Source organism: Oryx dammah, unplaced genomic scaffold (assembly GCF_014754425.2).
Source record: "Oryx dammah isolate SB20612 unplaced genomic scaffold, SCBI_Odam_1.1 HiC_scaffold_3, whole genome shotgun sequence".
Taxonomy (NCBI): Eukaryota; Metazoa; Chordata; class Mammalia; order Artiodactyla; family Bovidae; genus Oryx; species Oryx dammah.
In genome coordinates, this window is record NW_024070187.1 from 27,438,088 (window position 1) to 27,450,419 (window position 12,332).

The following is a 12,332-nucleotide window of genomic DNA, read 5'->3' on the forward strand; positions in this document are numbered from 1 at the left end:
AGATAGTATATTCAAAAGCAGAGACATTACTTTGCTGACTAAGGTCTGTCTAGTAAAGGTTATGGTTTTTCCTGTGGTCATGTATGGATGTGAGAGTTGGACTGTGAAGAAGGCTGAGCGCCGAAGAATGGATGCTTTTGAACTGTGGTGTTGGAGAAGACTCTTGAGAGTCCCTTAGACTGCAAGGAGATCCAACCAGTCCATTCTGAAGGAGATCAACCCTGGGATTTCTTTGGAAGAAATGATGCTAAAGCTGAAACTCCAGTACTTTGGCCACCTCATGTGAAGAGTTGACTCATTGGAAAAGACTCTGATGCTGGGAGGGATTGGGGGCTGGAAGAGAAGGGGACGGCAGAGGATGAGATGGCTGGGTGGCATCACGGACTCGATGGACGTGAGTCTGAGTGAACTCTGGGAGTTGGTAATGGACAGGGAGGCCTGGCATGCTGTGATTCATGGGGTCGCAAAGAGTCAGACACGACTGAGCAACTGAACTGAACTGAAGACCCACTCTAATGATGTCATTTTTCTTAATAGCCTCCACAAAGATCCTGTCACCAAATATGGTTCTATTCTGAGTTAGTGGGAGTTAGGACTTTATCATATGAATATTTTTAGAGAGTATGACACAAGTCAGCCGATAGCAGATAAAGAAACATTTTTAAAAAGAGGTGTTGGGATAATTTCTAGGCATTGGCCTGAGTAACTAGTAAGTTTACATTACTGAAGGCTAAGAGCATGACTGGCCAAGTGTGAGGATTATCATAGAAGGGAAAACAAGACTTACGTATTGTACAACAATATTGGAAGTGTTCATTATACAGTTGGATATATGAGTCTGATACTTCGGAAAAAGATTAGGACTGGAAGCACATGTTTGAAATGCTTCAGATAGACATTTGGATTGCATTGGGACAGAGATGGTGTTTAAAGTCAAGGGATAATATGAGAATATCTAGAAAGTGAGTGTGGGGACTGAAGATTTCTGAGAATTCAGTCAACGGACACTGTAAAAAATCTAAATCAGGGAAAAAAAAAAAAAAAAGGAACAATCAGAAAAGGCTATCTAAAAGGAACCGTCATTGTTTCATAAAGAAAACCAGTAGGATATGGCTCGCTCAGAATCAAGGGAAGAGAATGATTCAAGGGGAAACTGGTCAGTGGTGTACAGTCCATTTATAAGAGAAAGATAAGAACTGAGAATTTAACCACTGGGTGTGGCAAGGTGAGGGTGACTGTGGAATCTTTTTTTTTTTTTAGAGGAGCTGGGATGAACAGAGATGTTCAGGATAAGTTGAGGACAGAATGGAAGATGAGGACAAAGTAACAAATACAGTACATATTGTGGAATTTGCTATGCAGATAGGCAGGGTGGGATAAGAGATTGCTGTGGTCTGTTGCTTTGGTATCATTTTAAGTTGAGAAATATTTTGAGATGTGTCTGTGAGCTAAAGGAAAACAATTCAGTAGCAGGTGAAAATTTGATGATATAGATGAGAGGATAATTTCAACAACAAAGTTGTGTGAGGCAAATGGAGCAAAATGTGTTGCACATACGTTGTGGTTGGAGGAAGGCAGGTTTTACGGAAACATTTATGAGTGGGTTATTAGATTTGTTGGTGGGAAGATGAAGAAATTCTAATCTGATGATTCCTGTTATTTTGATTGTCCCTTCATAATGAAACTGCAAAGTTTTTTCACAGTGTACTTTATAAAATATTTGCTGTCAAGCTTTATAATATATATAATGTATAGAAAAAAGTATTCCCATTAAAGATTTTATATTGTGTTTATATTGATGATTGTGAATCTTATTCCTTATTTTTAAAGGTATGTGAAGATTTTTTGCAAGGTGGTATATAACTTAAGATTCAAATAAGAAGTTGTAAAATACAAGTTGAAAAAAAAATTAGCAGAATAAGATTTTTAAAATCCCAAATGAATGTTAAATTTTTTGGTTTATTTAAATCATTTAGTATCCATTAAATAAAAAGTTAAAACTAATAAATTCAAGATAGAAACTAAAATTATTTCTCTTTCATGTGCCATATATCCTTTTCATTCCTTCTCCCTACATTTATTCATTATTCTATTTACACATCTTTCTTTGTTCTATCAATCTCCTTTGAATTTACAGATTACACAGGTAAAGGTAATTCTCAAGATATATTACTAAGGATTCCTCATAATTGCTTAGTCTGATTTGCTGTCTGATGTCTAGATTTTATTTTTCAGAATTTAAATAATTTTTGAAAGGTGAAAATCTAATATTTTTAAATCCTGACATGGGAAATAGAAAAGAAAGATAGAAAACTTCTTCAACTTCTCCTTATAAGAGATACCTTGTCTCTCTCAAATGGTCTGAATATGGCATTACCAACCTAAAGCTGAAGATGGATCATATAGATGCATGTGCCAGAAGTAAGAACACTGGTTACCATTGAGGGATAGAGGTAGATTGTGACTGGAGGGGTCACAAGGAGATTCTGGGGGTACTGGTAATATTCTATTCCATATCTAAGCCACTCTGTCTTTTTCACACTCCAACGTGGTCCTATAGATCCCTCAAGAGTAAAACAGGCTGCACCCTTCCTTTGCCTCTTTCTGCTTCCCTCCATGACATATACTAAAAGCAGTTCTGATAAGTGCACAGTGCGTTTCATGTCCTACTTGGTATTTATTGTACCCCCTTCTCTAAATTTAGAGATGATCTTGAAAGGAAGAGTAGGAGGTTTTAGACAATTTAGGGTAGAGTCACCGATTGCTTAATTACTCCCCTCTGATACTGACACATTTTCTGTGAACCAAATGCATCATGAAGATGTTTTCTCGTAGAGTGAGAGTCTTTCCAGATTTTCTATCAGTCCTTCAGGTAAACAGATCCATGATGGGTACTGAGGATGGAGAGAGTTTAGGCTTACCAGTGATTCTTTTTATCTCCATAGCTCTTTTAATTCTGTTGTTCTTATTATTTGTTGTAAGATCACAATATTACCTTCTACACTTTAAGGCAAGATAATATTCCTCAATGTCTTTCTATTCATTAAACATTACACATATGAGTAACCTATGTTCCTAGTAACCTAGGAACCTCCATTTAACTTAAAAAGTTTTTCTAACTGCTCATTTTTATGATCCTTTCTTCCTTCAGTAGTAGTTTGTAGATGGGTAAACTATAGAAATAAAATTAGCAAATATGGCTGTATCTAAGGCAGTAGGCAGTATAGGGCTTCACAGATAGCTCAGTTGGTAAAGAATCCACCTGCAATGCAGGAGACCCTGATTGGATCCCTGGGTTGGGAAGATCTCCTGAAGAAGTGAAAGGCTACCAACTCTAGTATTCTGGCCTGGAGAATTCCATGGGCTGTACAGTCCATGGGATTGCAGAGTTGAACATGACTGAGCGACTTTCACTTTAACTTTCAAGGCAGTATAAAGGTTAAGGGCATAAAAAAGAAATCACTTCATTTACTGTGATGGTGGGTATGTAAGATATGGAAAATGTTCTATTTGAGGGCAGTCATGTTTTTATCAATTTGGTCAAGTTAATTTTGAAGCATATTGCATGGTGGAAAGGAAACAAGCAATTATTTTCTAATTTTTAAAAATATATTCTATATTTAAGAAACTTGTGGTGACATTGCAAGGCACAAATGACAGATTTCACACTTGGAATGTAATAAAAACTTATAAGATAATGCTGCATTTTACCTGAAGGCTTATCTTTTGTCGTGGCAGTGATGACATTGCACCATTTTTAAATACATCAATATTGAGATGATAAAACATCGCAAAATATTGATTCCAGAGAGAATTGTAGTAATTGCCCCGACCCTGAAGGGTGACACGTTAGGACAACACCAGGAGAGCCATGGAGCAGTGACAATGCCTCCGAGCAAAAGTTACCCTTTCAGGAAAATGCTCCAATTTCCTACTGTGCCCTTTACTGTAATCATTGATGGTAATGGTTTAATCTCATTTTTATAGTTCTAAATAATGTAAATCATCACAAACCACACTTAACATGGAGAATGTGAAGTACAATTAATCACTGATTTATTGCTTCAGTGAATGTGCTAGTGAGGAGAATAACCTTGCCATATATAGAAGAGATAAGAATAATGTCATAGAATTACTGGAATTGGAAACTAAAAAGTGAGACAAAGCCTTGACTCTACCTAGAGACTTATTTTATTTGACATGACCTATTTTTCCATGGTCTGCTTGAGGATTATCTAGAGACTGAATTCGTGTATACTTCTTGATAGAAAATTACCAAATGTTTCCAAATTTTAGTACCCAAAGGAACACACACAATTAGCAGATTAATTGTTTTATTTGTTGGCGTATATTTTTCTCACAAGATTATTTTGTTCTGTGTAGCAGATGTGCTTCATATTTTCAAAGAATCTCGTTTATCACCCTAATCTATCATACTGTCATTTTATGCAGTATGACTATATCATATTATTTTAATCCAGGATATAGACTTAAGAACAAAAGGAATATTTTTACCTTGATTTTTTCCCTTCAATTTCAGCTGGATTGATACTCTGTTGTATTCTTCTTCTCAGAGTGGATCCAGTCACACTTATTGTACAGATTTGTACACACTCTAGTTACTCATCACCTGCACAGAATATAGAATGATCCCAATTTTAGGCAGAAGAGCTATAACCCTCTGGAACTCAGTGTTAAGACACCCTTCCTGCCTGACTAATTCAGACATACTTATCTCTGTTCTAAAAATTCAACTTTATAATTTTCTTTTGAGACAGTTTGGATCATTACTTAGGATCCCAGTTATTCCAGGACTCTAATCCTTTGTTTTGCCAGATTTTGCCCCAGGAAAGCTTCTCTCCATCAATCTCCCCTTCACCCCCTAAGGAACATTGCTTATCAGAATATGTTCCTAGAGCAATTGATCTCTCAGGCTGATTCAGCACAAACAGATGTTTCTATGATCAGACAAATTTGGTAAATTCTACATACTGTATGCATAGTTTTCTATGTATGTATACAGGAAGGTATAATGTTAAAGGAGTTTTGGTTAAATTGTATATAGCATTGTAAACACCAAACCAAAAATCACTAGTTTTTCCTAAATAGTATCTTTCAACAATTTTAACTGGGACTTTAATCATGTAGGAACAGTTTTCCTGAATGCCCAACAGCACAGTGTAGACTTCACATGCTGCCTAGTTACATTTTAATGCCTCATATTCCCCCATGGCCTTAAGAAAAGTGTTTAATATCACCTATGTAGTTATAAAAAGTAAAAATTAATGACAGAATAGTAGTGATACCTTTGAACAGTTTGATACTCATGTTATTTGAAACAGTTTATATTTATTCATCCCGAATTGCCCAGCCTGGTAGTAACTGTGGATTCATGTGCTAATTAAATACAGCATATGTTTCAGTTTTAGTGGGTTAAGGATTTGGAGTCAGACAAAGTTTGAATATCATTACCAGCTATAATTAACCTATCTGGTCCACAGTTTTATTTTACATAAAATGAAAACTATTTGAGATTATTGAGGATTAAATCGATCAACGTGCATCACTTACCATTATAATGCCTGACACTCTCTATGTGGATCAGTTTCTGTTCCTCTTGATGTTAATTTCCTGATTATTGGTATGATCTTCTAAATATGACTTATTTCTGGAGTCTTTACTTGCATGTTTGAGAAACTTTGTGTCCCATGGAGCTCTCTGAAGTAAAATTCTACATGGAATTATGCTATTGTCTATGATGTATCTTTTCGATATTATGTTTCACTGATGTGGCTAGACTTTTTCCTGGCACCTGCCACAGTGTGTGTGGCCTGTGTGACCCAGTGCTGGGACAGATTCTGTAATCTGACACTCCTGGCCTACTCTGTTCTGTCATAGTTAGCATGCCACACCTTTTCCTGCTCTAGAATCAGACAGAAAATATTTACACTTCTTATGTTTGCAGGAAAATAACTCTATGTATTCAGTGGTTTTGGATTTGCTACATTGGAAACAAAGAAACAAACATAAACCTATTCATCATTTCATAAATTCTCTAAAGAATATGCATGTACAGAAAGCCTAATACTTCCCAGTTCTGCTGAAGAGTTTTGAAAATCTTAATATTTTTCTAAGTGGCAGAGGTGGTAAAACCATTTGTGGAAATATACCTCCTAATAATCTAAGCTTTGTTTTCCAAGGGAATTTAATTAGCAGATCATGATAATCTAATTAAAAAGAAGCATAACTAAATAAACAATAAATATTCCCATTTGAAAATAATTCCTACTCTGGTTAGTTGGGCTTCCTGGGGAAACTAAAAACAATCAATAAAAATTTGAACATACAAAATGACATTCTTCTGCCAATTACTAAAAATAACTCAGTGAATGTAAATTTATTGTTAATATATAAGCTTTACTAGAGACGTTCTTCTCTGGGGATTGTCATTTGAATATTTTTGGTGCCTATCTCAAATTCTGTAATACATTTTCCTGCATAGGGACTAGGAGCTTACTCATTTGGTATCTGCAGAAAATATCGGCAATATTTGAATGATGTTAAAATAATTCTCTGTCAGTGATATAAAATATTCCCTGTCAGTCATCCTTCTACCCCTGAGGGGTCCGTAAGGGAGCCCTGTGCATAGCCAAGTGGGAATCAAAGTACACTTTATGATTATTTGTGTCCATCCAAATCAACAGCAATACAGGACTCATTGACATAAGCTAAACTGGATTATGTGGCTGTAACTTGAACAGTAATACAGTTTTATACTACTTCTTCCTTGATTCTAAATTTTGGTACTAAGAAGTCAAACCTGCCTGTGAGGAAAGAGAAAATATGGCCTGTTCTCAAAGCAGGCACTGACTAACCTAACACCAATTAAAGAGAAGATAGCCCACCTCGTTATGCTCCACACAAGTCAGTGTGGAAATCCAGGAGAGAGAAGGAAACTCAACTTCTGCCTTGAAGGAGGAGCAGTGTTGTTGTTCAGACATGACATGCTAAGTATATCCGTCTCTTTGCGATTCCATGGACTATAACATGCCAGGTTTCCCTGTCCCTCACTATCTCCTGAAGTTTTCTCAAACTCATGTCCATTGAGTCCGTGATGCCATCCAACTATCTCATCCTCTGTTGCCCCTTTCTCCTCCTGCCCTCTATCTTTCCCAGCATCAGGGTCTTTTCCAATGAGTCAACTTTTTGCTTCAAGTGTACAAAGTATTGAAGCTTCTGCTTCAACATCAGTCTTTCCAATGAATATTAAGGATTGGTTTTGTTTAGGATTAACTGGTTGCATTTCCTTGCAGTCCAAGGGACTCACAAGAGTCTTCTCTAGCACCACAATTCAAAGGCATCAATTCTTTAGCACTTGGGCTTCTTTATGGTACACCTCTCACATCTGTACATGACTACTGGGAAACCAGAGCTTTGACTTTATGGAGTCAAAGTGAGGTCTCTGCTTTTTAATATGCTGTCTAGAGTTGTCATAGTTTTCTTCCAAAGAGAAAGCATCTAATTTTGTGGCTGCAGTCACAGTCTGCAGTGATGGACAATGTGCTTCCTGATAACATGTGGCACCAGGTGGTTCTGGACTCTAATCAGGTAAGATAACAGGCAGAGTCAGACTGGGGCAGGAGAGTGGATATGTTTCCTTCTACCTATGGTGCTGGAGAGGAGAGGGTTCTTAAAACACTGTACATAGACGTCTTTTAAGTACCTTTTACCTTTTCCATAGAACAGTGGAGAGACAGAAGCCAGCTATGTGTTGGCAGTCCAGTCATTGCAAAAGTAAGCTTTATGTTATGAACTTCACCTAGCATGGCCCATGGATGTATTCACATTTGGAAGAAAAATAGTTATACATTGAACCACTTAAACACATCAGCCCCCTTAATCTTATGTGTATATTATAATACTAGGGCACTCTTTGCCAGTGCACCATTTTATGCCAAATATTGTGTCATTCTGGAAAATCATTGTAATGGAATAAAATGTTGTTTTTTGTGTGTTTGTATATGCAGTAGAAATTGTTTCATATATCACCATTAACCTATTTAAGGATTCCAGTAATATCCTATGTAGCCCTAGGTTGAAACATTACTGATCCTTGCATAGAAAAATGATTAGTTTTATGTTAATATATGCCTTACCTAATTTATACCATATTTCAATCACAATTATAAAATATTCTTGAATCACCATTTTACTCCTAACCAAACATTTTAATATTTTACTCTAAAAAGTTATTTTGTTTAAAATTAGAATACCATATATATTTAAAGAACAATAAGAAAATAGGTACAATGTCTCCACTATTAAAATTAAATAAGAATTAACATTTTTCCTTCTAAACATCTAATTAAAAAGTGAGCTAAGGAAAAGAGAATTAAAATGATACTGCCATAACTGATGATCTCCTGTCATTTCTCTCATCTCTTCCTTTCTCAGAGATGATTACGCAGAGGTGACATATTCCTTTTATATTTATCTATTAGAACTTACATATTTATCATTGTATATCAACATCTAAAAATGTACATAGATTTTTATGGCATGTATTATTATTCATTGGCTTTATAATGATAAACTCTTCATAGTGATATATGTATCATTTATTTTTACTACTTTGTAGTTTTACATTAATGTCATTTTACTTTGCTGACAAAGGACCATCTACTCAAAGCTATGGTTTTTCTAGTAGTCGTGTATGGATGTGAGAGTTGGACTGTAAAGAAATCTGAGCACCAGAGAATGGATGCCTTTGAACTGTAGTGTTGAAGAAGACTCTTGAGAGTCCCTTGGACTACAGGAGATCAAATTGGTCAATCCTCAAGGAAATCAGTCCTGAATATTCATTGGAAGGACTGATACTGAAGCTGAAACTCCAATACTTTGGCCACATAATGCAAAGAATTGACTCATTGGAAAAGACCCTGATACTGGGAAAATTTGGATGGAGGAGGAGAAGGGGAAGACAGAGGATGAGATGTTTGGATGACATCATCGACTCAATGGACATGAGTTTGAGCAAGCTCCGGGAGTTGTTGATGGACAGGGAAGCCTGGCGTGCTGCACTCCATGGGGTTGCAAAGATCTGGACATGATTAAACAACTGAACAGAACTGTATGTCATTTTGTCCTTTTTTTTGTACCAATGGAATTATTTTCTCTTTTCTATTTCAAATGAGACTTCCATAATTACTATTCTTTTTGTCTCTTTATATACAAGATGATATAGCAAAGTTTATTTTCTGGTCAAAGTATGTATCAATAATCATTTTTCTTGATATTATATTGCCAAATTAATTTCAAAATTGTTTGTAACATTTTAACTCTCATAAGGAAAGCTATAAAAGGTCTTGTCTCTTTGTACTCTCAAATAATACCAAATGCTGTCAAACATTAATTTTGGTCAATATGATGGTTATGAAATGATATTTAAATGTTCTAATTTGTATTTACTCCATTTCTGGTAGGAATGAGTCTGTATTTTTTTTCCATTTTCCCAATACTTCATCTTTCCTTTTTTCCTGATTTGTGATAGTTCTTTAATTCTTAGTTTCTTTGTCCAGTTAGTCTTGCTTAACAAATATGTCCTCTTCAGTTCAGTTCATTCGCTCAGTCGTGTCTGACTCTGCGACCCCATGAATCGCAGCACACCAGGCCTCCCTGTCCATCACCAACTCCTGGAGTTTACCCAGACTCATGTCCATCGAGTCGGTGATGCCATGCAGCCATCTCATCCTCTGTCTTCCCCTTCTCCTCCTGCCCCCAATCCCTCCCAGCATCATGGTCTTTTCCAATGAGTCAACTCTTTCTTTGGATGATGTGGCCAAAGTAAATATGTCTCTACACTGATGTAGTCAAGACATTCCTTTTTTTTTTTTTTTTTTGAGGGTGAGTGCTACAATTATCATGACTACTTAAGCACAAGTATATATTTTACTAGTTTGCTTAAATCCAATGAAGCAACTTATTACAAGTTGATTTTGTAACTTTGTAAGAGATTATTTTTCTTTTTCATCTATGATGAATTTTTATACTTTAAATAATCCGCAAAATCCTATGAATCCCATAATTTTCCTATGCTCTATTTTAAAACATTTTTTCACATGTATGTCTTTAATTCATCAGGAATTTAATTTTGCATACCAGGTGGCATAGGGATCTTATTTTTCTTTTTATGAATTTTTAATCTACACAGTCTTTCCTCACTGATTTGTATTGCTTTCTCTATCATATATAACATCCCCATGCCTACATTTGCCAATTTTTGAGATTTCTTTGTTCAGTTTTCTATTTTTCCAGCTGCATGCCAAAGCTACTTTTAAAAATTATTGTAGATTTTTAAAATTTTGCCAACCGTTTCCATCACCAAATATAAATGAAGAGCCTTGGTTGTCATCTGATTTGGAAAATAATGCCCTTTCCAATCCTCCACCCTTCCACTATAAAAGTTAGAAACTTCAGTGCCACCAGCCTCCATGTTACTGCACAACTTCAGTCAACAGGAGCCCTGGAATTTTCCTATGCAATGCAGTCCACTCGGTCTTGTATGTCCACCATTATCTGTTTTAGGATCATCATGGCTAGTTTCTTAATGCCTTTTATCACTATTTTTATCCCTGCAGTACAGAAGCAGAGACTTTTCAGGTCATCTTTTTTCCCTGTATGACTTTGATTATATCTCTTTTCTGAATAAATCTACCCCATTCCCAAGGCCTAAACTATAAAAGTTATTCAAGAATTCTGGACATTTTTCAGTGAACATTTCTTCAAATATTACACTTTCTAACTCCTGATGATATCTACTTTTATAATTCCTAAATGAATTTCTGTTTTTAAGCTGCTCACTTTATTCGTCATTTTTTTAAATTTCCCCATCATTATTTTGAAATCTTTATATCTGTTCATTTCAGATAAATTCCTCAGTTTTATCTTGCAGTTTGTTTTCCTAAGAATTTAAACAATTTATTGTATATATCTTATTTTAACAATGGCATTTTTTTTCCTTCTAAGAATTTTGGTAGTTTGTCAAAAATATCTAGGATGTTTTTCATATTTTATCATTTTATCTTATAATGATATCTTATAATGATATTGATTCATTATTACATGTCATTAATGTTTTAGTCTACTATATGTTATTTAAGTAATTTATGTTATGCAAATATTTGAGGATTATGGTCCCTCTGATTCTCACTGTAGGTGTTGGTTTCCCTTATTAATTTCCTTCGTGAAGCTCTTCTTCAGTAGGATGTGTCAGTAGTTATCTTGTGACCTGAGCTATCTGTGTTCGATTTTATCAAGCAGCTCAGCGCTATCAGTAGTGCAGGACAATCTTTTATGGTTTTTCCTGAAAAAAGTTAGGAAAGTAAAAGTTGGAAGTTTAGGAAGTACTGGTCACTTCAGACATAAAGCATGTAAGGTACAGAGCATGGCTGTGAATTCTCACTGACTTTATTTTCTGCACTTGGATCCTGTGAGCGACCAATAAGTTTCCCTTTGTAAGTATGTGTACCATTGTACAATTATGTTTTCTCACTTTATACATTTAGTAGTTTAATATTAATATTGTAACTCTTCAAATGCTTCTTTTTTAATGTCTAGGTTTCTCAATTCAAATTTGTGCATTTCACAGGTTAAGTATGACCTCATGTGACAGAGCTAATGAAATAATGTGGCCACCACTTCAGCTTCTCTAGCCCCTCCCCATGTTTTCTTAGAGGCTTCATAAAGAGCCCTCACTTTTGTTTTCAATTCCTTCTGCACTTCCTGCATTTGGTGATTTATTTATTATTAGTATTATTATTTATAATTCCAATCTCAGCTTTCAATAAGTGAATTTGTTGTGAATAGTTATCTTAAACATTAGTGTTTGGAAAGTCTGCACTTCATCAGCTGCATTTTTGGAATGTGAGGTCAAATGAATTGTTAGTTAACTAATTTTCTTGAAGATTTATAAATATGTCAAAGGATCAAAGTCTAATAACAAAAAAGTTAAGCTGAAAACACAAACCCTTACTTTGACGATTTTAACAGTGACAATGATGTACTCTCAGCTCCTTAAAACATTTAGAAGCCTGTAGCCAAATTCAGACTTAAATTGAAGAAAGTAGGGAAAACCACTAGACCATTCAGGTATGACCTAAATCAAATCCCTTATGACTATACAGTGGAAGTGAGAAATAGATTTAAGGGACTAGATCTGATACAGTGCCTGATGAACTATGGAATGAGGTTTGTGACATTGTACAGGAGACAGGAATCAAGACCATCCCCATGGAAAAGAAATGCAAAAAAGCAAAATGGCTGTCTGGGGAGGC